At 46.1% G+C, this 27,789-nt stretch overlaps 2 long non-coding RNA genes across 2 annotated transcripts in view; one reads left to right on the top strand and one right to left on the bottom strand.

The window, feature by feature from the left end:
* Positions 1–1,736: 1,736 nt before the first annotated feature.
* LOC128931758 (uncharacterized) lies at positions 1,737–11,763 on the bottom strand. Its single transcript, XR_008480630.2, has 3 exons — positions 11,678–11,763; positions 5,519–5,624; positions 1,737–3,972 (listed from the first exon to the last, which is right to left on the bottom strand). It is a non-coding gene; the product is annotated as an uncharacterized LOC128931758 (long non-coding RNA).
* Positions 11,501–27,789, top strand: part of LOC128931757 (uncharacterized) — a 32,699-nt gene continuing 16,410 nt past the window's right edge. Inside the window, exons 1-2 of the long non-coding RNA XR_008480629.2 lie at positions 11,501–11,655; positions 19,921–20,065. This is a non-coding gene — a long non-coding RNA (uncharacterized LOC128931757). The remainder of the gene's footprint in view (positions 11,656–19,920; positions 20,066–27,789) is intronic.

Here is a 27,789-nt window from a genome sequence, read left to right as displayed (position 1 = left end):
CTCCTCACTCCTGGCAGCCATTGGGGAGGACAAATGCCTGGGTCTTGCAGGGGGTTCTGTATGGTGCAGTACAGAGGGATTAAGTTGATCAGATCATTTAAGGACTGAAAGGCAGTGAGGAAACGCTGTGAACACAGGCCACCTGAGGGGTGAAGGCCTCTTTGTGCCTTTGCACAAATCTTCCCATTTGTGAAATGAGTGCCCTGACCCACTTGCCCTACCTCCACTCCATTCTCCGCCTTTTGAACTTCTATTGAGCCTTCATGGCCCGATACATGTGACTTGAGGGTGAGGCCTTCTCGGGGCTCCCTCTGGCTCCCAGAGCTCCCACTGAGCAAGATTCTCCACTGTGCTTTGCTCACCTGCTTGGTTTATGTGTCTACTGAATCCTCTGAGCTGGGTACCTGGAGGGGCTGAGCCCATACTTTATTCATCTTTGTACTTTAGAGAAGCCTACCAGCTTCAGCTGGAAACTCAGTGAATGTTTATTGAAGGGTCATTTTTGGCCTGTACTCTGAGGTTAGACTTCAGTGCTGCTGCTTCTGAGCCCTCTCTTTTATTTATTCATTTGTCTATTCATTCATTCATTTGTTTTAAAAAATAATTAACACTAACTGCTGAAACCAAAAACTAGAATATAACAAATCACTGACCCTTGCTTATGTGTTCCATGCCTACCCCAAAGTGAACACTACCTTGCGTTTTATGTCTAACTTCCTTTTGTTTTAAATGGTTCTATTACATGTGGCCAGGACAGTGATGCTCACCCATTTTTCCAGGTGTTCTCCTACATTTCCCAGTCCCACTTACAGCGTATATGGGTTCATGTGACCTGTCCCAGCCAATGAAATGTGAGCACAAATGATATTTGTCTCTTTAGAACTGAGGCCAGGTAAAATTCTCCAGTCTTTCTGTCCTTCACAGTTGTGGCAAAAATGAGGTCTCATGTCCCGGATGGTGCAACGGTGCCACTACAACATGGTGGAGTCTCCATCAGCCTGAATCCCTGAGTGAATGTGTGGAGCAGAGTGCCCCACCAATTTCTATGGGATATGTATATAAGAAAGAAGTAACCATTTGTTGTGTGAAGTCACTGAAATGTGGAGGTTATTTGATCCTGAAGCATAACCTAACCTAATATTTATCCACGTAGCTCTGGGTGGTTGTGGTTTTTGGAAGTCAATGCCACCCAATGAGGTATACTTCTGGGCATTCACACTCTTTTGTAGTTGCCTCCCCTTGAATATTTCTGGCTCGTGACTCTTTTAGCCAATAGAATGGGACAGAAGTAACCCTGTGCCCATCCCAGACCTAAGCCTTAAGAAGGTGTAGTAACTCCTGGTGCCTTTGTATTCTCAGGGACCTTAAGCCTCCAGTGTAAGAAGACTGATTACTCTGAGACCATCATGCTGTGAGAAGTCCTGTGGAGAGGTCACACACAGGACAACGAAGGCCCACTAGCTAAGAGTTCCAGCAGATCTCCCAGCAAACAGTCAGCATCAATTTGCCAGCCATACAAGGAGCATCTTGAGAGTCGATCTCTTAGCCCCAGTTGAACCTTCCCAGGTGGACCCACACGAAGTAGAGACAAGCTATCCCTGGTAAACCCCTGATTAAATTATGAAATGTGAGCAAATAAATGATTGGGGTTGCCACTGTGTTTTAACATGATTTGTTAGCCAGCAATACATAATTTAAACATGGTTCAATCGTTTTCAGGTTTTTATCTTTATTTATTTATTTTGAGACAGGGTCTCACTCTGCCACCCAGGCTGGAGTACAGTGGTGTGATCATGGCTCACTGCAGCCTTAACCTCCCAGCCTCAAGCAATCCTCCCACTTCTGCTTTTCAAGTAGCTGAAACCACAGGTACACACCACCATGCCTGCCTATTATTACTCTTTTAAGTACCGTCTCTACCCTATGTTATCCAGGCTGGTCTCAAACTCCTGGGCTTAAACTTCAGCCTCAGCCTCCCAAAGTGCTGGGATTACAGGCATGAGCCACCATATCTGGCCCATTTTCAATTTTTTAAACATCCAATTATTCCTTCTTCTATCAATGGGCACTGGTTATTGCCAATTTTTGTTATTATACATAGGGCTACTGTAAGTATTTTTATCCATGTCTCTGGGGCACATGTGCAAGAGTTTCTAGATATACACCTAGGAGTCGAATTACCCCATAATCACTCTGTCAGGAGAAGCATGATTGGAGAAGTAGCCACACCAGGTATCCCGGCCTCACTGTCTGTGTCTTTTAGGATTATTGGGCTAAGTCTAAAGCCCTGAACACATATTGAGGATTATCATTGTTTTCATTTTTGTGTAGAAACGAAAAGTAATCCAAAGGAATGAAACCCTAACGGAGGAATTTCAGCGACTGTGACACCTGACAATGGACATTTGGCGGCAAAGGGAACTGCCCACAGATTCTGAATTCAGTCCTGTGAGCTGCCTTCAAAGCTCCCAAGACACCCCGTCCAGGCCCTTAGCTCACAGCAGCCTTCTCGATGATTCCAAAATAATAAGAATTATGCTCTTTGATTTTTCTTCTTCCCTAACATATTGTTTTTAAGACCCTCCCAAGAAAAAGCCTCAGCATACACCAAAGTGTTGAGGGGCTTGGGTTCAGGGCCTCTGATTACACAGCAGTGTGGAATCTTAGCGACCTCAGGTTTCAGATCCGTTCTCTCACTCCTCAACATCCACACCCTCCTCCCTCCCCCATCCAGGACAGGTGAATTAGATTCTCATACAGACAGAGAAATGGAGGCCCTAAGAAGTGCTCGCTTCAGCTGAAGGGACGCTGACTGGGATCAGAGCAGAGCCAGGGCTCTACGGCCCCAGCCCTTCTGCTCCCCCTCCCATCAGCTGCTTGTCCTTGCTTTTGCTTCCCTAGGGTGGCTCTAAGTGTCATCTGTAATTGTAATGCCATCAGGGCCACTGTGGAATGCGACAGCTGCAACCCCCAAGCCCCAAATGCTAGTGGCCATGCTGGAGCCAAGCTCAGAGCCAGGGAGGTGTTACTCCCTCTTCCCTATCCTCAGTGGTTTCTGACAACCCTGTAACTGCTGGGAGGAATAACTGCTGATGTCTCCTGCCTGCATCCTAGCAGCTTAGGACTGGACTTGTGAGGAAAAGTCGGGGTATGTGATAGGATGACACCAGCTCCTGTAATAAATAAACTCTCACATTTCAGTGACAAGCCAATACAAGTTTGTTTCTCATTCATATATGAATCCAATGGAGGTGTTCTGGTGGGCAGGTGGCTGCCCTCCATGTGGTAATTCGGGGTCTTAGGTTCTTTCCACCATATGGTTCCACCATTCCCTGGGGCCTCACGATGTCTGCCTCTAGCTGGGAGGAGGGGAAGGTGCCCAAAGGAGCCATGTGCATTTCTTCACACCTGGTTCAGAAGGGACTGATGTCATCTCCCACCCACGGTCCATTGGTGAGAACTTGGATGCACCCCTGGATGCACAGGTCAATGTAGTCCCCAGAAAGCTGCACAGGTTTGTGATGACACACTAGCCATCTCCACCACAGCCAGAAGCACAGCAGATGGGACTCCTTCCTCTCCCTCATCTTCCCATAAGAGGGTCTTTTCCTGCTGACTCTCTGGACGTGGCCACAACAAGAGGAACGGTGCCACCTGTGCAGACCATGAACTCGGACCTTGATATCTTCGTGTTTAAAATGGGTGCTTTCATAGCTATAATCTTACCATTCCCCAGAGAGACTGAGAAAAATGAGGTAGGCATGATCCTCCTCAGTTCCGAAAGGAGGAAACCGGGGCACGAAGAGACAGTGAGACTACTGAAGTTACACAGCAGGACCCAATTTCCTCCTTCTGGTACACGCTTTTCCTTTTTCTTTTTAAGCGAGTTGACATCAAAGTCTAAGAAGCCATTGGACTTAAATGCAGGAAAATCCTTTAGTCAGCAAATCCATCTGAAAATTCCCTGAAGGGCTGGGAGAAGGAATATTGAAAAGAAAAGTTCTTTAACTGCCAGAAATGCAGAAATGGAGACCCTGACAGTTTCTTAATGGGGTGTGTGGGACTCCGAGAGGGTGGGGGCTTGCTGCAGTGAGATCTCAAGGTCAGCCCAATTCTCCTTTCTCCCTTTTGAATATGCCTGAAATCGCCCTCACTAGGCCTTCCTCCCTCTAGCTCAGTGATTCTCAACAAAGTAAGTGGGAGAACCCCTTGTGCCAAATGCTCAGGCCCTGTATACACATAGATTCTCTCTGCAAAAAGACATAAGAGGGGCCGCACTCGGCCTCACTCCTATAATCCCAGCACTTCAAGAGGCCGAGGCTTGTGGATCACTTGAGCCCAGGAGTTAGAGACTAGCTTGGGCAACATGGTGAAAACCTGTCTCCACACAAAAATACAAAAATTAGCCAGGTATGGTGGCACACACCTCTGGTCCCAGCTACTGAGGCTGAGGTAAGAACCCGCTATGTTGAGACCGCAGTGAGCCAAGATTGTGCCACTGCACTCCAGTCTGGGCAGCAGAGTGAGACTCAAAAAAAAAAAAAAAAGAGAGAGAGAGAGACAAGAAACAGTGGCAATGGCTGCCTCTGGAGGGAGGAGCAGGTCCACTGTTTTACCCCCTCCGTGGTACCATTAGGAAGTCTGGGTGGACAGCAGCCCCGGAATTGTGCTGTGCACAACCTGTCCGTCTTGGGGTGTAAAGTAGGCTTATTCATCATAATAGATATATTTTAAATCGTTACTACCATCTTAGATAATAACACAATCAAAATATATATTCCAAGTCCCATCCCTATCTGAACCCACTGAATTAAAATTGGATGAGGGGCCGTCTGCCGGCTGCACAAGTGTACAGATATTTTGAAAAATCTCCCCAGGTGATTGAAAGCTCCCCACCCTCCATCCTCAAGGCTTGGGAAGCCTGATTTAGTCTCTCCTTGCACAGACCCCTCTATCTCACTTCTAGAAGTCTCAAGGGACCCTTTTACCCCTGAGGAGTGGGGGAACTAGGAATAGATTCTGCCACTGAGCAGGAAGGAGGGAAGGGATGAGGGAGCCGGAGTTTGGAGTGGAAAGGCTCACGGCTGAGTGAGCAGGACGCCAGTTTTGGCCTCTGGGCAGTCGGCTCCCCCCACTTCCCTGCAGTCCTGGGTAGCCGGCAGAGCAATTCTGGCATCAGCAACTCTGGCTGATGCCAGAGCTCCCGCTGGCCTTGCCTGGGCTTGCCTTTTTCGCATTGTTGCATCATCATGTGGCCTCGCTGGCTGCCAGAGGCGTGAGCTGCTGCTCACTGCAACTCACTGCTGGAAAAAAAAACCCAGCTAATTGTATCACCAAGAGACCCAGGGCATATGGTCAATCTCAGCTGGCCCAGCCTGTGTCTACTTGCTTTGCATGATTGTTCTGGATTTCTCAAAAATAATAATAACTACCAACCAGGAAAAAAAATCACCCCTGAGTGTGGAGCGTGCGGCTGAAGTAAGTGAGAGCTTTAGTTTGCCAGCTCTCATTTAGTTACCTCTAGGAGAGACCCACACAGCCCTCTGAGCTCAGAAAACCAAAAGCCAGACTCCCAGACTGGGGATCCATAGACAAGTAGCTCTGAGAACAGGATACACCGGAACCTGCAGAATCAGAAAGACAAGCATTTCTCTGACAGCATCACAGTAATTTCTTTTTTCCAAAATCTTTAAAATTCTATTTGTAGTTTAGTCAAAAGTTCAGTGTGTTTTGTTTGTCCATAGTTTCCTGTATGTATTTTTTGAGCAGATAATACATTCACATCGTTCACAGTCAAAAGATGCAAAAGGATATTCAGTCAAAACTCTCCTCCTACTTCTACCCTCCAGCTACCCGTTTCCTTTCCAGAGGCTGCGGCTGGTGGCTTGTGTCCCCTTCCCAGAGATAGTCTAAGAACATCCAGGTCCTTCAGCTGAATGTTCTTGGGCACAAATGGCTTGCAGAATCAAGAACTTTTCCCATTTTAGACAAGTAATAAAGTGCATACAGCATGTATTCCATAACACAAGCAGGCTCTGCCTAAGGTGACCAGTCACCCCAGTTTGCCCCGGACTGTTCCAGTTTCATGTCCAGGGAACCCCTTCAGTCTCAGGCAAATCAAGACAGTAGGTCCTGCTAGGTGTGGGCTATAGTGTATTTAGACTAACAGGGATCATTAAAAACTGCAAATGGCTTCACATCTGTGGGAAGTAGAAAAGTTCCTTTTTAAAGTTTCTTTTCTTGTTAAATTATAAATGTGCTAATAACTTCATTAAGCCCTAGCCTGTGTAGCTGTTAGACATGCCATGCTTACAGCCACGTGGTACATTCTATGTCCTTGTACTTTAATCAAGATATCTGTACTGAATTTGCTCACAGGCATGTCCCAGCTCTCCATTGCTTTTGCCTGTTTAGAAAAGTTTTAAGTCATTAGCCAATCGGGGTTTTAGTTTAGCTTGTGAGGTCTGACTCCAGCCAACGGAGATCAGACACAGCAGTAAAGACAACCCCAAATACATAAGGGATAAGTCTGTGTGTTTTCCTTTGTTCATTGTACTCTCGTGGCACGATGGCTAGTGAGGGTACCCTTCCTGCAGTCCAGGAAGTACAACTTGCGTTACTGAAAGATCCTTTGTCTCAGTGCAAATTTTCCTTTGTGGCACCGAACATCTATTTCCAACAACATCCTTTTAGCTCTGGTTTTGCTACCACATAAATTTGCCACAAACCAAAGACAAAAAGTTTTGGTTTTCAGAGCCTTTTGGATTTGGGAATTGCGGATGAGGGACTGGAGACCTATAGGCAATATACGTGTATATTTTTAACCTGCTTGAATGGAAGCACAGTGTTGGGCACACAAATTTTTCACTCAATTTATATTAGTGCCTTTCCACATCGGTACATAGAAATCCTGCCCTTTCCTTTTTACTGTTGCATTGGATTTTATCAGATGGGTGAACATTTCAGAGGTCTCTAATTTTTTTGCTATTACAAACACACATAGTTTACATGCAGCTAACAACACGGGGAGGTGAAATCACTTCCCCAGCCAGGCAGAGGAGGAATGGGATCTTCATTCCTTTTTTTGGGGGGCGGGGGTTGGGACAGAGTCTCACTCTGTCACCCAGGCTGGAGTGTAGTGGTGCAATCTTGGTTCACTGCAACCACTGCCTCCCAGGTTCAAGTGATTCTCCTGCCTCAGCCTCCCAAGTAGCTAGGATTACAGGTGCCCACCACCACATCTGGCTAAATTTTTTATATTTTTAGTAGAAACTGAGTTACACCCTGTTGGACAGGCTGGTCTCAAACTCCTGATGTCAGGTGATCCACCCACCTCAGCCTCACAAAGTGCTGGGATTACAGAGATGAGCCACCGCGCCCAGTCAGGGATCTCATTCCTAATGCTTGTTTATGACTGAAAGTTAAGTCCAAGCCTGCTCAGAAGTGGGGAAGAGGGTGCAGAAACAAGACCTCCTGAGGTCTCCCAGACCAGCTGCCCCACCCATCCATCTACATCACGAAGTCATTCCCATTCAGAATGATTTTTCCAAACAAGAAGACAACCAGAATAACCCAGGCTGAAGGAGGACACAGGAGAGGCAAGAGAGAGAGAATGGGGCCATCCTACAGTGCCCACCACAGCCGTCTTATGCATCCTGAACCCCAGGCTGGCACTATACAGGGTGCTGTGTACCCTCATTCTCTGCCTTCACCAAGAGTAATAGAATGGGCATGATGGCTCATGCCTGTAATCCCAGCACTTTGGGAGGCAGAGGCGGGCAGATCGCTTGAGGTCAGGAGTCCAAGATCAGCCTGGCCAACATGGCAAAACCCCATCTCTACTAAAAATAGAAAAACTAGCTGGGAGTGGTGGCATGCACTTGTAATCCCAGCTGCTCAGGAGGCTGAGATAGGACAATCACTTGGACCCAGGAGGCAGAGGTTGCAGTGAGCTGGGATTGTGCTGCTATACTCCACATTTTTGAGACAGTCTTGCTCTGGGCTAACAGAGCAAGACTGTCTCAAAAAAAAAAAAAAAAAAGAAGAAGAAGAAGAAGAATGATAAAAATTATAGTTCACACTGAGCACTTTCTATGTGCCACGCCCTGTTCTAAGTACTTTATCCATAGTTACTTGGTTAATTTTCACCATTACTCATTTCATGAATGAGGCACCATTACTTTTATCCCCATTTTGCAGATTAGGAAACTGAGATAGAGATAGAGATGAAATCATTTCCCAAGCCAGACAGGAACAGAGCAAGGATTTGAACCCAGACAGGCTGGCTCCAGAGGCAAAGCTCTTAACCACTAATGACAATAACAGATGACACTCAGGTTGTGATTACCCTATACCAGTTGCTATTCTAAGTGTTCATGTGTATCAGCTCAACTAATCCTTTCACATACTGTTATTATCTCCATTTTACAGATGAGGCAACTAAGACACAGAAAGATCAAGCCATTTGCCCAGGTCACACAGGATCAGAAGAAGGATTTGAAACCAGGCAGTCTAGTTCCAGAGTCCATGTCCTTCTGCACTGAACTGTACCTCTGGGCCATGACTAGATGTGAGAGCAACAATAATCATGGCTTCCAGTCTTTACATGCAGTGTCAACACTGGAGAATTTAATAAGCACTCAACACATAATCAATGGATCCTCCTCTGAAATAACCCTTTTCCTGATTTTTTTTTTAAATCGTATTCCAAGTTCATTGTAGAAAATCTGAAAACTATAGAAAGGTTCCAAGAAGAAATGCAAGTCACCTTTGATATAGTCACCTTTATATAACCACTAACGTTTTGATGTCTTTCCAGCTATTGTTACAAAACAAGGATCCTACTTTGTGTTCTGTTTTTTCTTCACTTATCAACAGATCACCAACATTTTCCCATGCCATTACATTTTTTTCCCTCAACTTCCACAGAGGAGAGCTCTTACTTGTGGGGAACCAGAATGTCCCCCACAAATAGCCCCCTCCTCAAGCACAGACCCCTAACTCCCCAAAATAGACCCATCCTCTACACTCAGCCCTTTTCTACTCCCCATCATCTCTGGAAAGCTCGTGTAATGCCTTCTACCTTCCTTCTTAGACTCAGGGTCTCCTCTACTCCTGCCAAAAACACGTCCTACCCTTCTCAACACCCCTACCTCTTCTCTCCTGTTTCCCCTCACTGAGTCACTGACCCTTCTCACACTCTCCCTCACCCAGGATCAAAACTATCCCATCCTGTGCCCCATTCCCACAGGCCTTGCTAGAGACAATCTAATTCCATCAGCAAACTGGTATTAGGCAATGTCTGTGCAATGCACAGAGTGACAGGCAAGACAATGCCAACGAAGGTGCTAGAGGTTGCAGCCTGGGAGTCCCTCCCAGGGACACTGGTGCATTTAGAACAGGGGCCTTTGAGGTACAAAGCGTTAACCTAAACGGGAGCTATCCTGGTGTGATTTCAGGCTACCAGGCAGGGCCTGCAAGTGCTATTTTGGTGCAGGGAGCTCCTTTGATGTACCTTAAACCCCAACAGGGAGGCGGAGGCCTAATCCACCCCTAGGGTGGGGCAGCCTTGGCGCCTTGCCCCATTAGGAGGGAATGAAAGGCTTTTGAAGGTGGTAGCTCAAGACAGGTGGCTTCTTGATTCCAACCACGGTGTCTCAGCCAAGATGGGGAATAAAGAGGGATGTACAGACAGCTGACAAGAGGCGGGGAGTCTGGGGAGGCAAAGCAGAGGGACAGGACTCCTCCCAGACCTGCTCTACCTGACCTGGACTTCCCTGGCATCATTGTCGTAACAGCACCTATGCTACCTACCTCACATGTTTTTGTAAGGAGCAAATGAGGTAAGTTCAGTAAAAGTGCTTTGCCAAGTGTAAAACCCCAGAGTCAGGTGTGGTTAGGCCTCTCTGCCTCTCTCCTTTTTTTGGAAGGTGTTGACAGCTCCTCATTGTTCTTAAGGCGTGTCCTCCCTGAAACACATTTCACCCTCTAGATAGGAGGCAGGGGACTTGGATGGTGCTCTGGGAGGCACACCTGGGTTCTCGTGGCTGTGGGCCACTGCAGCTCCTGTCTCTATTCCCCCACAGTGGCTCAGGTTTTGTGTTTTTTGAGACAGAGTCCTATTCTGTGACCTAGCCTGGAGTGTAGTGGCTGATCTCGGCTCACTGCGACCTCCCCCTCCCAGGTTCAAGCGATTCTCCTGCCTCAGCCTCCTGAGTAGCTGGGATTACAGGCATGCGCCATCACACCCAGCTAATTTTTGTAGTTTTAGTAGAGATAGGGTTTTACCATGTTGGCCAGTCTGGTCTCAAACTCCTGACCTCAAGTGATTCACCCGTCTCAGCCTCCCAAAGTGGTGGGATTACAGGCATGAGCCACTGCGCCCAGCAGGAGCTCAGGTTTTATCATTGGTGTTTATTGTGGTCCCAGGAAGAATTCATCTAAACAATGTATAGGGTGATTAACTGTTGGGGATTGCACAGAACTGAGGGGCTTCCCAGGACACAGGACTCTCAGTGCTAAAACTGAGCCAGTCCTGGGCACACAGGGATGGTTCGTCATTCTAGGTGTACCTGGGGATGTGTAGGTCAGATGGTGTGATTGTTTGGCATGGTGCACATAAGCCATGTGTGCTGAAGTGCAGTTATGCATGTGATTACTCATGTTTGGTGTAGAGGGTTTAGTGTGGATCTGGTAGCACGTTTGGATTTGTGTTTTGGGTTTACGTTGCTATGTATGTGTCCCTGTTGTTTGTAAGATGCATGAATATGTGTAAGGCTTGTACATAGTGTGTTAGTGTATATGGGTAACCTTCGTATGCATGCCGTTTGTGTGAGATGAATGTGTTTTTTCAGCAGTGGTGTAAATGTATGCTTTGTATTTGGCGTAGTGTGGAATGTACATGTCATTCGTATGAAGAAGGAATAATGCCCGTGGTGTGTGTATGTGTGTGGTGTGAAACTCGGTATGTGGGTGCTAGCGACTCATGTAGTCTCTCGCCTAAATTCAGGCGTTTGTAGTGTGTGCATGTATAAGCACCAATGTGTGTGTGGTGTGTGCTGTATTTTGTGTGTCAAGGGTGAGCAGAGTTGAGTGTTGTCTACATTGTGAGTTGTGTTTGCGATGGAGACTGAGATGTGGGTGTCATTTGTGTACAGATGCGTTTGTGAGGCGCTTTCTGCATTCTGTGTGTGAGACCAGCAGGATGTCCAGGGGTGCAGTGGTGCGTGGCCTTTGTTGGGCGCACAGAGATAGGTGTCATTTGCGTGCTGTGTGTGGAGGTGAGTGCCAGTGTGTCTGTGCCTGGCATGGGGTGTCCGTGTGTGCACGCTGCGTACATGTGGGTTGCGCAGTGAGGCGCGGAAGGCCGAGGCGCGGCGGGGCCCAGGCGTTGTGACCTGGTGCGAGTCCAGCAGCTCCGGGGCGGCTGAGCCGCGGGAGACCGGGCATTCTGGGAAGCGGCCACGCCCACCGCGAGGGAGGCCAGAGGCTGCATGTGCCTGGCAGTTGGGGGCCCCGGGACCCCGCCGCAGCAACGCTACAGTCGCTGGTCGTCTCCTGAGCGCCGGCAGCTGTTTACCTCTTCCTATTTAATAGTGACTCCTAACCAACCAGGGAACTATTGGGAATAAAAATGAAGACCTGAGTAAATAAACGGTAAGAAAAAAAATAATGGCACCTGTCCATGTATTTCCTCTTTTCATCCTCCTGGCCCTCCTAGAGGGGAGTCGTTATCTCCTTCCCTGCCCCGCCCCCCGCACCGCTGAGTTCCCCGGGGGTCCCGGAGGTGAGAGGGCCCGCCCCATCCGGGTCTCGAACGCCCCGCTGGCTGCCAGCGAATATACCGCTGGAAAACCGAGCTCTCTGGATAGCGGGACCCCGCGGTTCCCCCCAAAACCTGTCAAAAGGTGCTCGCCGAAATCTTTCCCCAGAGACCTTTCTGAATGTCTCACCAAGGCTGGAAGAATGAGGGTATTAGGTGAGCTTCTATGGTACTATGATACTTCCAAGAGGGTATGTAGTTGAATTAGGACAGTAAAGTAGAGAACTGTCCATAATTAATGCTTTTTTGGAGTAAGGAATTAACATCGCTTTTATTTATTTATTTATTTAATTTTTGAGACGGAGTTTCGCTCTTGTTACCCAGGCTGGAGTGCAATGGCGCGATCTCGGCTCACGGCAACCTCCGCCTCCTGGGTTCAGGAATTCTCCTGCCTCAGCCTCCTGAGTAGCTGGGATTACAGGCACGCGCCACCATGCCCAGCTAATTTTTTGTATATTTTTTTAGTAGAGACGGGGTTTTACCATGTTGACCAGGATGGTCTCGATCTCTTGACCTTGTAATCCACCCGCCTCGGCCTCCCAAAGTGCTGGGATTACAGGCTTGAGCCACCGCGCCCGGCCTAACATCGCTTTTAAAACTCCAAATGCGCGGGGCACGGTGGCTCACGCCTGTAATCCCAGCACTTTAGGAGGCTGAGGCGGGCTTATCACGAGGTCAGGAGATTGAGACCATCCTGGCTATCACGGTGAAAGCCCATCTCTACTAAAAATACAAAAAATTAGCCAAGCATAGTGCCACGCACCTGTAGTCCCAGCTACTCAGGAGGCTGAGACAGGACAATCACTTGAACCCAGGAGGCAGAGGTTGCAGTAAGCCGATCGTGCCACTGCACTCCAGCCTGGGCGACAGAGCGAAATTCTGTCTCAAAAAAAAAAAAAAACTCCAAATGCTCATACTTCAGATTTGCTTCTGGTAAGATCTACTTCCTCCTCCACCTCCACCTTCTTCCTTCCATCCTTCCTCCTTCTGCCACGTTTTCATGTGTATTTGATCTATTAAGTTGAATCATATGAAATTGCCCTTTATGTAGCTCAAGACTGATCAAATACTTGAAATTTCACATGTCCAACCTATTATATTTTGAAAGCTCTTTTTAGATACACTAGCACTCAACTCCACTAGCACTTACCTTCACACACAACACACAAATGACACTCATCTCTCTGCACCAGTGCACACCCATCTTGCTGGCCATATATGGAGCACGCACAAAGCGCGGCACAAACGCATCTGCACGCAGATGAAACTTGCAGGGGAATTGTTTGTGTTTAATGAGAGTTGCAAAAGACCTGAGAGTCACACTGATTAGAGCAGCTCGCTAGAGGGGTGACATGTGGTGTGCTGGAGCCTGCTAGCATTGGCTCACCAGGCAATTGTGAAACATTCGGGAACTTTGCCCAGCCAGTTATTAAACCATTGGTAGCCTGACATTGTCCATGAGGGAGTATTTACAGCATGGAAACTTGGACTTCCCTCCTCACCCTCCTGGGAGCTGGTTTACCAGCACACTACTGGTTGTTTCTCTCATGTGAGGTCACATTAAGTCTCAGTGAAGTCAGTTTCCTCAGAACCACATAAATCCCCAAATGCAAACTGAGGGTTGTGGGAAGACTGGAATGGGTTCTGGAGGTGTCTTAATTTAGGCTGCTATAACAAAGTACCACAGATTAAATGATGTACAAGCAACAGAAATGCATTTCTCACAGTTCTGGGGACTGCAAGCCCAAGATCAAGGTGCCAGCATGGTCAGGTTCTGGTGAGGGCCCTCTTCCAGGTTGCGATCTTGTTGTATCCTCATATGAAAGAAAGAGAGAGTCAAAGAGTTCCCTGGGATCCCTTTTTTAAGAACATTAATCCCATTCATGAGGGCTCTTTCCTCGTGACCTTGTCACCTCCCAAAGGCCCAAACTTCCCATCTCCTTACACTATCACATTAGGGTTTAGGATTTCAACATATGAGGGTTTGGGAGGACACAAATATTCAACCCGTGACAGGAGGCAATCAACAAGTTCAGTGGTTGTAGGAGAAAATATTGGAAATTTGGGGATGAACCACATCAGTTCATAACTGTAGCACTTTGGTTAATATTTATTAAACACACACCAGGCACTATTTGAAGCACTTTATATATGTTAACTCATTTACCACAATAACCTTATGAGGTGGATATCATGAATATCCCCATTTTACAAATGGAGAAACTGAGGCTCGGGTAACTTGGCCAAGATGATACAGCTAGTAAGTAGTAGAGCTTGGCTTTGATCCCAAGCTGTGTAACTCCAGGGTGCAGGCTCTTAACTGCTAAGACTGCTAAGCTATGCTTCCTGTATTATCTCTTTTAGGTTAGGCTGCAGAAGCAAACCCAAAATCTGTGTCTTAGAATAAGAAAGGTTTTTCCTTGTTTATATTACACGTTAACTGTTTGTCAGTTGTGGTTCTGCTTGACATGTCTTGTTCTGAGACCCACAATGAAGGAACAGCCCCTATCATAGTATTTCCCAGAGAAAAGAGCAATCCCAGTAGCATGTGATGAATCTTAGGAGTCAAGTAAGGTATAGCATATGGTTGTTTTTTTTTTTTTTGTCACATTCCATTGTTCCAAGCACATCACATGGCTAAGCTTGACTCAGTGGGGGCTGAGAAATAGATTCCTCCTCCTCCCAGACACTGCAAGTCACATGGCAACCTGTTCAGTAGTGAATAATTGGGAACTGTTTCAGGATAGGTTCCCCAGAAGTAGACCCTGAGTCAAGGACTGTGGGCAAGTGATTTATTAAGGAAGTGTTCCTAGGAGAATCCATAAAAGGAGTTTGGAGAGCAGGACAGAGAAGACGATGAAGCCAAGGAAGGCTATAATTTCAGGCAAAGTCCTGGGCTCAGCCTGCCTGGAGTTTAAATTATACCTCAGAGTTTATCTCAAGGCAAGGAAGCTGGGCTTTCATGTTTCCACAGCTGTCAAATTGGTTAAGTACTTAAGATGGGCTAAGTCCTGTTCCAAGGGGACATAAGCAACCAGTTTCTGAACCTGGGTGAAGCAGCTCCAGTGGCCCTGGAGTAATCCTCCAAAGAGAGTCACAGGTACATGACTCTTAGAAACAAAATCACACAAAAAAATGGGAGAGAGAATGGAACTTGATACCACCAGGCCTGCCTTACAAGAGCTTCTGAAAGAAGCATTACACATAGAAAGGAACAACAAGTATTAGCCTTTCTAAAAATATACCAAAAAGTAAAGAGTATCAACATAATGAAGAATTTGTATCAACTAATGGGCAAAATAGCCGGTTAACATCAAATGGCAATAATCTTAAATTTAAATTGACTAAATCCCCCAATCAAAAGATACAGCCAAAACTCATCGGTATGCTGCATCCTGACCCATCTTACTTGCAAGGATACACAGAGTCAAAACAAAGGGATGGAGAAAGATTTGTCAACCAAATGGAGAGCAAAAATAAATAAAAGCAGAGGTTGCAATTCTCGCCTCTGATGGAATGGATTTGAAAGCAACAAAGATCAAAAGAGGCCATAATGGTAAAAGGATCAACGCAACAAGAAGAGCTGACGATCCTGGATGTGCATGCACCCAGTACAGGATACATAAGACTTGTAAAGAGACTTGGATTCCCACGCAGTAGTAGTGGGAGATTTCAACATCAGTATTAGATAGATCAATGAGACAGAAAATTAACAAGGATATCCAAGACTTGAACTCCGGAACAAGTAAACTTAATAAACATTGATAGAACTCTCCACTTTAAACACACAAGATATGCACTCTTATCAGTACCACATCACACCTACTCATGGGTTTAAATGAAATATTGGTTGGCCATTATTAAGCACAATTGATGGTATAAGGGAGGTTTTCAATACCCATTTTTAGACTGCATTCTAGCCTGGGCAATTAAGAAACACTCCCATTCTCTCTCCCTCCTCCTCTTCCTCTTTTTTCCTCTTTTTTATTCCTTTTTCTTTCTTTCTTTCTAAAAATAAAAAAATAATTTTAAAAAAAAGAATGGAACTTGAGAGCTCTGAGAAGACCTGGGCAGAGCACCAATAATGCCTCTTTTTTTACTGTCTTGTTATAGCATTAAAGGTGCAACATTATTTCTCCCATAGTTAATGGCATGTGTTTTTGTTTTGTTTTGTTTTTTGAGCCGGAGTCCCACCGTGTCCCAGGCTGGAGTGCAAGGGCATAATCTCAGCTCACTGCAACCTCTGCCTCCTGGGTTCAAGCAATTCTCCTGCCTCAGTCTCCCGAGTAGCTCGGACTACAGCACCCAACACCATGCCTGGCTCATGTTTGTATTTTTAGTAGAGACAGGGTTTCACCATGTTGGCCAGGCTGGTCTCAAACTCCTGACTTGGTGATCCACCCGCCTTGGCCTCCCAAAGTGCTAGGATCACAGGTGTGTGCCACTGCGCCCGGCCGGCATGTCTTTGAAGCTAGGCAGAGGGACCAGAGTTTGCTCCCATTGGAACAACAGGCAACGAAAACTCATAACAAGTTTTTCAGTAACCCCCAGTATAGAACTTACTAAGCAGATGTGTCTAACACAAATCTTTCCAAAGTGAAGAAAGATGCAAGCCCTACTGTGGTACAACACCACCTGGAGTTAATGCAGACTCCACCAGTTAAGGGCACAGTCCCCAATAAGACTGCTCTACAAATATGCAGGCTGCAAGTTCAGGGGTCTTCAGGCCAATCACACTTCTCATGAATAGGCTACCAATTCAAGGGTTCCCATGACCCCCTCACCTTTCATAATTTGCTGAGACAATTCACAAATGTGCTATATTTACAATTGCAGTTTTATTATAAGGATACAAATCAGGGCCAGCTAAATGAGAAGAAACTTAGGGTGAGGTCTGGGAGCACCCCAAACATGGAGCTTTCATGCCCCCTCCCTGTGAAATCAGAACGTGTTGCTTTTTTCTTTTTTGTGAGGTGGAGTCTCACTCTGTGGTGGAGACTGGAGTCCAGTGGCACACTCTCACCTCACTGCAACCTCAGCCTCCTGGGTTCTAACAATTCTCCTGCCTCCACCTCCCAAGTAGCTGGGACTACAGGCGTACACCATCACACCTGGCTAATTTTTGTATTTTTTTAGTAGAGTCGGGGTTTCACCATGTTGGCGAGGCTGGTCTCAAACACCTAACCTTGGGTGATCCACCCACCTCGGCCTCCCAAAGTGCTGGGATTACAGACATGAACCACTGAGCCCAGCTGACTTGCTGCTTTTCTAGCACATTGATGGGTTCACCAACCAGGAGATTCACCCGAGTTTTGAGTGTCCAGAGTTTTGAGGTTTCATTACATATGCATAATTTATTAAATCATTGGCCATGAGATTGAACTCAATCTCAACCCTGCCTCCTTTCCCTGAAGGAGGTTGGGCTGATACCACATGACTCAAACCTCCAACCCCTGTAATTCCATCATTGGTCATTCTGGTGTGACCAGCCCTTACCCTCATTAGCATAAATCCTGGTGTGGTCTGAGGGCCCCACCATTATTAACAAAGACATTTCTGTTACTTGGGAAATTCCAAGGGTTTAGAAACTCCTTTTCAGGAAAACCGGACAAATTCTTTACTATAGAACATGTATCATCAGAATGAAGAATCATATTGAGCCCTGAGCAGAATCGTTTTTCTAATTCCACAGGCAGACACACATGTAAGAGCAAATCCAGGGACAAAAGAGAAAAAAAACATCTTACATGCCTCTGGGGAACTAAGACAATGGCTTACAAAGGAACTCAAATAGAGTAACAACAGACTTATTTTCAGTGTCAGTAGAGGCTGGAAGTTGATGGAATAGTATCTTTTTTTGTTTTTGAGACACAGTCGCTCTGTTGCCGAGGCTGGAGCGCAGGGCTGTGATAGCAGCTCACAGCAACCTCCACCTCCCGGATTCAAGTGATTCTCTTGCCTCAGCCTCCCAAGTAGCTGGGATTACAGATGTGCACCACCACGCCTGGCTAATTTTTGTATTTTTAGTAGTGATAGTGTTGGTCAGACTGATCTTGAACTCTCGAACTCAGGTGATCTGCCTGCCTTAGCCTCCCAAAGCTCTGGGATTACAGGCATGAGCCACCATGCTTGGCCTACACACCTTTTCTTAGAGTCCTGTCTCCCCACTGCAGCAACAGCTTTATCAGCCTCTTAATCTACTGCTACATTTTACATGCAGTTGTCTGTATGTGGGCCAGGGCCTTTTCCCAGTGTCTCCATCCTCCTAAGATTTGCAGCTCATTAGCTATATGTGGCAGATTATATTTCCCAAAAACAAGCACTACAATATCTCCCATCCAACATGCAACGTAATGTTAACACTCCACCAATTATTTACGCTCTTTCCTTAAGAGTCAGGTGTCTTCCAAGGCTGGTTCATAAAAGGTGATATAGTTTCCACCCAGTCCTCTAGGAATGCTTGTTTTTGGAACCCAATTACCATGCCACAAGGAAGGGGAGAAACCACATGGAGAGACCGTGTGTAGGTGTCTGGCGGACAGCCCCAGACGAGGCCCCTTTCAGCAAGCACCAATCCTCAAATGGGAGCAAGTGTGTGAGTGATTGAGCTTTCCGTGATTCCACCCCAGCCTTTGAGTTTCCCTGCTGATGCCAAGTGGAGCAGAAACAAACTGTCTCTACCAAGCCTTGCCCCAAGTATAGATTTATGAGCAAAAGAAGTGATGGTTGTTATCTAAGCCTCCAAGTTTTAGGGTGGTATCATTCACAGCAATAGATAACTATATGACACCACTTTTTACTGTGCTTAAAAGCTGCACCAGAGCTGGGGGCAGTGGCTCACACCTGTAATCCCAACACTTTGAAAGGCTGAGGTGGGAGGATCACTTGAGGTCAGGCGTTCGAGACCAGCCTGGCCAACATAGTGAAACCCCATCTCTACTAAAAATACAAAAATTAGCCGGATGTGGTGGCAGGCACCTATAGTCCCAGTTACTTGGAAGGCTAGGACAGGAGAATTACTTGAACCTGAGAGGCGGAGGTTGCAGTGAGCCGAGACTGCATGATTACACTCCAGCCTGGGTGACAGAGCAAAACTCTGTTAAAAAAAAACCAAAAAGAAACTGCTCTATGTGACATGTTGGTTGGAGTCCTTCGGGAACTCTTAATTCAGAGGTTCCTTTGCCAATTGTAAAGAAGTTCAAGCCCTGTAAATTATTTCAAGTTTCCTCATACTCTAGACTAAACCTCTTTGGTTTCAAAGAAAAAAATATTTTAAAATACAAAAAATAGCCTGGTGCAGTGGTGCACACCAGCAATCCCAGCTACTTGAGAGGCTGAGGCAGGAGAATCACTTGAACCTAGGAGGCAGAGACTGCAGTGAGCTGATATTATGCCACTGCACTCCAGCCTGGGTGACAGAGAGAGACTCCATCTCAAAAAAGGAAAAAAAAGAAACCCATCCATTTTATCTCAGGAAAACAGGGTTTTAGGCTTTATGAAAGGATTCAGAGGGGCTCATGGAAATCCAAGAACAGCAACTTCTGCACAGCATGGCCTCATGGCAATTGTTTCATATATATATATATATACATATATGTATATATACACACACATACATATACACACACACACACGTATACACACGTACATACACACACATATGTATACACCCACATACACATATTCGTAACTTTTCTGTTACCCTCTGCACATATACTCTATTCTTTTCTCATTCATAGGCTTGGTTTTTTAATTCCTCAATTCACTGGCTCATTAGGCCCTTTTCTACTTTCTAGTTCCCTGCCTACATCACAACCTATGATACAAGTGCCACTACTGATCAGTGCCCAGTTCCAAGATTCCCAAAAAGATATCTGATTAATACAGCTCCTCTTTGCTAAGCAAGGTCCCAAAAAGCACAAGTAGCTGGACTAATTACAACTGAACTGACCTTGGTCAGGTGTCCATCACAGAGCAATCAGCTGGAGCCCTGGAAGGCAGGTTTGGAAGTGAGAAGTCCCTTAGAAGGGATTTGAGTAGGACATGTAGTGATTGATATTTTCAGAACACCTCCCCATTAAGGCTGTTTACTCCCCCAGGCTAGAAGATGAAAGCTGAGATGGGCACAAGTGTGACCTCCAGATAATAGCAGGACATAATTGGGACCTGCCAACCCAGAGGAGGATCTGGAGCAAGGGCGGATGAAGAGGAACCATGTCTGGCAGCAGATAGTGGAACCAGTAGGTAATGAAATGAGTCTAAAGGCAAAAAGTCCCCCAAGCAACCCCTGCAATTGATTTAGAGAGAAATTTACTAAGACTTGCAAAAAGTCCCCCAAGGAACCCTTGCAGTTGATTTAGAGGGAACTTTACTAAGACTTGCAGGTAACCTTTCACTCTTTAAGGCTTCGCAGTGTCCTAGATACAGAGTCATTGGAGTCCAACAGGCTCTAAATTCAAGTAAGAGGTCACCTCATTTAAAAGCTGTAAGACCTGAGGCAAGGTTCTATGGGCCTTGATTTCTTCTTCTGTAAAATGAAGACAATCGTACCAACTGGCCGGGAGTGTGGCTCATGCCTGTAATCCCAGCACTTTGGGAGGCCAAGGCAGGTAGATCACCTGAGGTCTAGAGCTCAAGACCAGCCTGGCCAACATGGTGCAACCCTGTCTCTACTAAAAATACAAAAATTAGCCAGGCCTAGTGGCAAGCGCCTGTAGTCCCAGCTACTAGGGAAACAGGAAAATTGCTTGAACCCAGGAGCTGGAGGTTAAGTGAGCAGAGATCATGCCATTGCACACCAACCTGGTGACAGAGTGAGACACCATCTCAAAAAAAAAAAAATCGTACCAGCCTTGCACGGCCAGGGTGAGAATTAAGTGCAATAACTTTGTCCAAAGGTTTAACACAGGCTCAAGTTTATCACAGCTGCTCGCCAAACATTGGTGAACTCCCTTTCTTCTTCTACTGGGGAGTCACAGCTCCACCTTTCAGGTTGTGAAATGGGGTGGGACAAAGATCCTGAGACTGAAGGTCAAAAGGCTTCTCATCCCACTTACATCCTCAAAGGGGTTTCTTGCCTCTGGGCTTTGCACCTTGCAAAGGTGAAAGAAGCATGCCTAGGTCTAGAGAGGTCCTGAAGGGGCTACCAGTCTGTAATTTTATTTTTTCTTTTTAATTTTTTTGGTAGTGATGAAAGTCTCACCATATTGCCCAGGCTGGTCTCGAGTTTTGGGGCTCAAGTGATCCTCCCACCTGGACTGGGACTACAAGTATGAGTCACCATGCCTGGTCTTAGCCTTAATTTTCAATTCCTAAAAATCTGCAGGGGCTGGGCACAGTGGCTCATGCCTGTAATCCCAGCACTTTGGAAGGCCAAGGCAGGCGGATCATTTGAGGTCTGGAGTTCAATGCCAGCCTGGCCAACATGGCGAAACCCCGTCTCTACTAAAAATACAAAAATTAGCTGGGTGTGGTGGCTACTTGGGAGGCTAAGGTATAAGAATTGCTTGAACACAGGAGACAGAGGTTGCAAAGAGCCGAGATGGCGCCACTGCACTCTAGCCTGGGTGAGAGAGTGAGACTCTGTATACAAAAAAAAGAAAAAAAATCTGCAATATATAGACTGCAAATAGTTTACAGTCATAACCAAGAAATGTGCACATTAGATATCAAGGAGTAGAAGTTTGTGGTGCAATGACATTAAAGCAATGTCCTCGATGGGCCCCACTTATTTTAAGAACTCAGTGAAGCCTGGTGCAGTGGCTCACACCTATAATCCCAGCACTTTGGGAGGCCAAGGTGGGCTGATCACAACATCAAGAGATGGAGACCATCCTGGCCAACATAGTGAAACACTGTCTCTACTAAAATACAAAAATTAGCTGGGCATGGTGGTGTGTGCCTGTAGTCCCAGTTACTTGGGAGGCTAAGACAGGAGAATTGCTTGAACCCGGGAGGTGGAGGTTGCAATGAGCCAAGATCACACCACTGCACTCTAGCCTGGCACCTAGTGACAGAGCAAAACTCTGTCTCAGAAAAAAAAAAGAACTCAGTGAAATTGTGAAACCCACAGGGCAGACCTCAGTCCCCTGGAGACCTCGACAGTCCTCAGGGAGTTCAGCAGCTCAGAACAGTGGCAGTTCCTGAATGTCCAGGATGGCACATCAAATGCCAGAATGGAAGCACCAAGGCTGAGGGGAGGAGCACTAGATCGGGAGTCCAGGCCCGGGTTCCATTTCCAGCCTTGTTGCTGTCTAGCTGTGTGTCGCTGGGCAAGTCATTTTCCTACTGGGTACAAGCCTGTATCTCCGCAGCTATAAAATAGGAAAGCCAAGCCAGGTGATTCCCAAGAGGCTTTAAACTCAAGTAGGAAGGGGATCTTAGCGATTCAGAGAACTTTTAGAGTTACATGCACTCAGTTCAAATCCTGGCTTTTCCATGAGGGACAGTGACCACAGGCAAGCTGTTTAACCTGTATATGCCTCAGTTTCCTTATCTGTGAACTGGGGGTAATAGCAGTACAAGGCTGTGAGGATTAAAGGAGAGAATCCATGAGCGCATGCAACACAACACTTGGCACGTAGTAAGCTCTCAATGAATGTTAGATATTATTGTTAGTGAATGGAGATTTTAAAATACATTCTTGAAAGCGTAACTCCTTTAGTCACATTGGCCCTCCGGCTCCCCAGCCCAGAATCAACAGCTTCCCTGCGTTAAAAGAGGAACAGATACCAGTTTGAAAGACAAAGTCCTTGCTTTCCCTCAACTAACAAGTTTCCTTTATCTGGTAGTGGGGTGGGGTGGCAGCTCCTTGTAAACAACACTCCAGAAAGCAAAGCTTTGAGGCAAAGGGAATTGTCTTACAGTGTTTGAAGTTCCTGTTCCCTTAACAAGTCGGAGGTTACTGTAAGCCTTGCTAGAAAGAACTCAGTATCTCACAGAGCAGTGTGCCTCTAATTTTCTGGGAGAGAACTAAAAAACATGGATTCCTGGGTCCCTCCTCAAATCTACTTACTCAGATTCTCCAGGGTAGGCACAGGGAATTAATGCTTTATTTTATTTATTTATTTATTTATATTTTCAGAGACAGAGTTTTGCTCTGTCTCTAGGCTCTCTGCAACCTTTGTTTCCTGGGTTCAAGCAATTCTCCTGCCTTAGTCCTGAGTAGCTAGCTGGCTCTACAGGCACGTGCCACCACACCCCGCTACATTTTTTGTATTTTTAGTAGAGATGGGGTTTTGCTATGTTGGTCAGGCTGATCTGGAACTCCTGACCTCAAATGATCCCCCCGCCTTGGTCTCCCAAAGTGCTGGGATTACAAGCATGAGCCACCATGCCCAGCAGGGAATGAATATTTTAAACCAGTGCCCCAGTTGCTGCTTCTGGTCAAGGAATTTTAGGAAGAGACAGAGTGTCTTAGGCAGAGACAAAGGGTCTGCTCCTCAGGTCCTGGTGCATTGTAGGGGGAGAAGGGACAGGGGCAGGGAAGTGGTAGGTTCCAAGGTGGCATGGGACAAGGGGGTAGGGGAGAAATGTACCTATTCAAGTGGCAACTGCGTGTTTACCTGTTAGATATAGAGTTCAAATGAGAGTAGACCAAGGCACCTACTTGGCAAGTTGTCCCCTTCCCTTCCCATCTTTGCCACCCGAAGTGGGGCTCATGGGAGAGATTGAATCAGTAACAGAGAAAAAGAGAGAATATCTTCTCTGTGCATCTGAGTGTCCTGTGGGTAAATTGCTCTTGTTACATCACTTCATCATCATCAGAATATCGCATCATTATTGTCACCAAAACAGCTTCATCCAAGAGTGCCTCCAGCCTTAGGGTCACTCAGGAGCTAAGCCAGGTGTGCGCCCCTTTTGGTTCAGGAACCTACCCCTTTACCCTCAGGCAGGAACCTGTGTTCCAGTCTGGCTGGGAAACAGTGTGGGTGCAGGAAGCTGTGGATTAAATCTCCCCCAAGGGATCACATAGCCACCAAATTAAAGGGTGAGCCCATGCAGATGGATTTTGAAATTCCCAGGTCAGTGTGCTTCCCTGGCCTCACCACTCCGAGTTTTCCCTCTGGTCACACTTCCCTGAGCTGAACCCAAAGTGCCTGTCTCTGGAGTGCTGCACACGTTCAGGGTGGGATTGCCTTTTGCTTTGTTTTTCTAGTCACTTCTTTCTCTGCCCTAAAAAAGAGGAAGAACTCTGAAATTCTGGACACTTATTTTTTTTTATTAATTGTGGAAATAATAATCACAATACACTCAGATTTGAGCCATCATTTATACTTTTTTCAGTTTTTAAAAACTGTGGCAGGCCAGGCATGGTGGCTCACACCTGTAATCCTAGCACTTTGGGAGGCGAGGCAGGCAGATCGCTTGAGGTCAGGAGTTCTGTGCCAGCCTGGCCAATATGATGAAACCCCGTCTCTACTAAAAAGACAAAAAAAAATTAGTCGGGTGTGGTGATGCATGCCTGTAATCCCAGCTATTCAGGAGGCTGAGGCAGGAGAATTGCTTCAACCCAGGAGATGGAGGCTGCAGTGAGCTGAGATTGAGATTGTACTCCAGCCTGGGCGACAAACTGAGACTCTGTCTCAAAAAAAAGTGCTTCTATGTACACTACGTCACCTTATCCTCACAAAAACTCTGTGAGGTGGGAAGAGCAGATATGATTCATTCTTTTTTTTTTTTTTTGAGATGGAGTTCGATGTTGTTACCCAGACTGGAGTGCAATGGCACGATCTCGGCTCACCGCAACCTCCACCTTCTGGGCTCAAGCAATTCTCCTGCCTCAGCCTCCAGAGTAGCTGGGACTACAGGCGCACACCACCATGCCCAGCTAACTTTTGTATTTTTAGTAGAGATGGGGTTTCACCTTGTTGACCAGGATGGTATCGATCTCTTGACCTCTTGATCCACCTGCCTCGGCCTCCCAAAGTGCTGGAATTATAGGCATGAGCCACCGCGCCTGGCCATGATTCATTATTATGATGATTCTCTGCATTTCACAGATTGAGGAGACTGATGCTCACAAGGTGGAATGGTTTTTCCAACATATTGCAGCTGGTTAATGGCAGACCCAGAACCAGAATCCAGGTCTCTTGAGTCTTGACCAAACCCACTGGGCAGTTTGCTTTGTAATCAGTGTTCTTCCACCAGGAAGATTCTGGGTGGACATTGCTCACAATGGCAAGGCAGGTGGGGACCAATGACCCTTGGACAGACAGAATTTTGTCCTTTGGTAGAGCTGGCCCCTGCCTACAGGGCTTGGTCTTGCAGCCTCTGCTCAGACCTCCTTGAGGATGCCCCTTGCCCTCGGATGCCAGAGAAGGCTGGCGCTCAGGTTGGGCAGGAACTGGGCCTTGCTCTTTGCACTCCCCCAGCACCAAGCCTGGCAACCGGGACTCCATAAAGTGTTTGCTAAGACATTTTAAGGGTTTAAGGGTGCTCTGATACTTTGCTTTTTTTCCCCAGCAAAAATGTCACTGGGAGCAATTTCCTATCACCCAAATAACTCCTGAGCCTCCTTACTTGGAGTGAATAACAAGCAATTAGGAGCTCTAACTCTTTTTTTTTTTTTTTTTGTATTTATTTATTTATTTCACTTTAAGTGCATACTATGTCTGGCATTTCTCCCCATGTTATCCCTTCCCCCCTTCCCTCCCCACCCCCCACTGTCTCTCCCCTACCCGCCCCCAACTGCCCCCAGTGTGTGATGCTCCTCTCCCTGAGTCCACGTGTTCTTATTGTTCAACACCCACCTATGAGTGAGAATATGTGGTGTTTGGCTTTCTGTTCTTGTGTCAGTTTGCTGAGAATGATAGTTTCCAGATTCATCCAAGTCCCTACAAAGGATACGAACTCATCATTTTTTAAGGCTGCATACTATCCCATGGTATATATGTGCCACATTTTCTTTGTTCAGTCTATCATTGATGGGCATTTTGGTTGGTTCCAGGTCTTTGCTATTGTACACAGGGCTGCAGTGAACATATGTGTGCATGTGTCTTTTTTTTTTTTTTTTCCTAATTTAAGACTGGCTCCACTGAGAATTTGAACCAGCAACCTTGCAGCTGCAGTCCCTACACCTTAACTACTATGCTAACAGGCCACTTGCAGTGCATGTGTCTTTATAGTAGAACAATTTATAGTTCTTTGGGTAGATACTCAGTAATCAGATTGCTGAGTCAATTGGAATTTCTATTTCTAGATCCTTAAGAAATCGCCACACTTTCTTCCACAATGGTTGAACTAATTTACACTCCCACCAACAGTGTAAGTGTGTTCCTATTTCTCCACATCCTCTCTCACACCAGTTAGAAAGGCGATCATTAAAAAAATCTGGAGACCACAGATGCAGGAGCTCTAACTCTTTAACACAAGTCGGCAGGACTTTGGGGCTGGAATCGCACTCTGTGACAGTGAGGGCTTTGTTCCCACTAAAATAACAACAAAACCACATAGTGAAAAGTTTGGAAAACTGAACAAAGCAACAAAAATGACCGTAATCTTACTACCTTAACACAACTGTTATTTTCAAGAATTCCCTTTCTTTCTCCCTCACTTCCTTTTTCCCTTTCTTCAGTCCTTGTGTCCGTCCATGATGAAAGTAGCACAAGATCATTGTAATACCCTTAAAATCACCTATTATCTGATACACAGAGTCAATCACTGGGAGCATCTTGCATATTTCCTTTCAGTCTTTTTCAATACCTTTTTGAATAATTGAGATTATGCCGAATGGACAGTTCTCTTAGTATTTCCTATGTCACTAATTTTTTTCTAATAATGAAAACAAAATATGTTTATTATTGAAATTCATGGGGAAAATTACAAGAAAGAAAAATTCCCTAGAATGTTTCTTCTACAGGCAGAAATTTTAACATGCATTTATATGTATACTTGTAATCCTACTGAATATACAGTACATCAAGAGTTTCACTCTCGTTGCCAAGGCTGGAGTATAATGGCATGATCTCAGTTCACCAAAACCTCTGCCTCCTGGGTTCAAGCAATTTTCCTGCCTCGGCCTCCTGAGTAGCTGGGATTACAGTCATGCACCACCACGCCTGGTTAACTTTGTATTTTTAGTAGAGATGGGGTTTCTCCATGTTGGTCAGGCTGGTCTCGAACTCCTGACCTCAGATGATCTGCCTACCTCGGCCTCCCAAAGTGCTGGGATTACAGGCGTGAGCCACCATGCCTCACCCGGTACATCATTTTTTAATTTATTTTCAACTTATAAGCATTTTTCCATATTGCCTCATAGACTTTATATATTTTATTTTTAATAGGTAACACATTTACATGATATAATACTCAAAATATTCAAATGATATTCAGTGGAAATATTTTTTTCAACCCCATTCTCCCAGTAGCCCATTTTTATCACTAAAGTGCCCATTGTTAACTGTTTCTTGTGTTTCCTCCATTAAAGACCTTTCTATGCTTTATCTAAATTAATACAGGTATATTTAAGTGTATTCCTTCCTCATCTTCCCCTCTTTTTTTTTTTTTTTTTTTTTTTTTTTTGAGATAGAGTCTCTTTCTGTCACCCGGTTTGGAGTGCAGTGGTGCCATCTCTGCTCACTGCAACCTCCACCTCCTAGGTTCAAGCGATTCTGCTGACTCAGCCTCCTGAGTAGCTGGGACTACAGGCACATGCCAACACGCCTGGCTAGTTTTTGTATTTTTAGTAGAGACGGGTTTCACCACGCTGGCCAGGCTGGTCTTGAAATCCTGACCTTGTGGAGAGATCCAAGATGGCTGTCTAGCAGCAACTCAGGGTTGCAGCTGCCAGTGAAGGTGAAGGGAGAGAGTGGACGCCAGACTTCCAGACGAATTTTTGTTGCTTATGGACCAGCAGATACCCAGCAGAGGAGCCCCACGGGTCGCCAGCGTGACTCTTTTGGCCGGCATGGCTGTTTTGCCGGCGTCCTGGTGCGGCGGTTCTCAGTGCGGAGTATGCGGGACTGTGT

Source organism: Callithrix jacchus, chromosome 4 (assembly GCF_049354715.1).
Source record: "Callithrix jacchus isolate 240 chromosome 4, calJac240_pri, whole genome shotgun sequence".
Taxonomy (NCBI): Eukaryota; Metazoa; Chordata; class Mammalia; order Primates; family Cebidae; genus Callithrix; species Callithrix jacchus.
This window is presented reverse-complemented; position numbering and strand designations above follow the sequence as displayed.